We start from the raw sequence: 507 nt of genomic DNA on the forward strand, positions 1-507 counted from the left end.
AGAGAAGCAAAAATAACAACAAATGCTTTAAATGGCTGCCCATGGTTCAGGGGGGCGGTTGGAGGGTGGATGATAAAATGGAAAACAAAACGAGAGAGATTTGTGAACGAAAGATCAGGATGTACTATTAGCTGAAAAGTGTGTGTTTCACTAAATATTTCCCACTTCAGATTTTTTAAAAAAATCTTTTTTGAGGACACTTTGGAGATGTACAGGTAGAAGTCAGGGGATGGTGAAGACAACTGAAACTTCTTTCGGGCCTGAGACTTTGCTGGTGAAATCAAGGTCAAAGGACTGTGTGTGTGAGGGGTCAGCAAGGGCATTTGGCAAACAGAAAGCTGCAGTAAGCAGAGAAGACAGTGATGTCACCACGAAGATACTAAAAATGTGTCATGTCACTGGGTGTTACCTAAAGGCATTTCCCAGCAGAGAGGAAATAAAAAAGTCATAGGAGTGGGAGGTAATAAATGGGCACCATGGATGTCGCTTATGAGTCTCGCTGAAGAA

Source organism: Mandrillus leucophaeus, unplaced genomic scaffold (assembly GCF_000951045.1).
Source record: "Mandrillus leucophaeus isolate KB7577 unplaced genomic scaffold, Mleu.le_1.0 Scaffold660, whole genome shotgun sequence".
NCBI classification, from domain to species: domain Eukaryota; kingdom Metazoa; phylum Chordata; class Mammalia; order Primates; family Cercopithecidae; genus Mandrillus; species Mandrillus leucophaeus.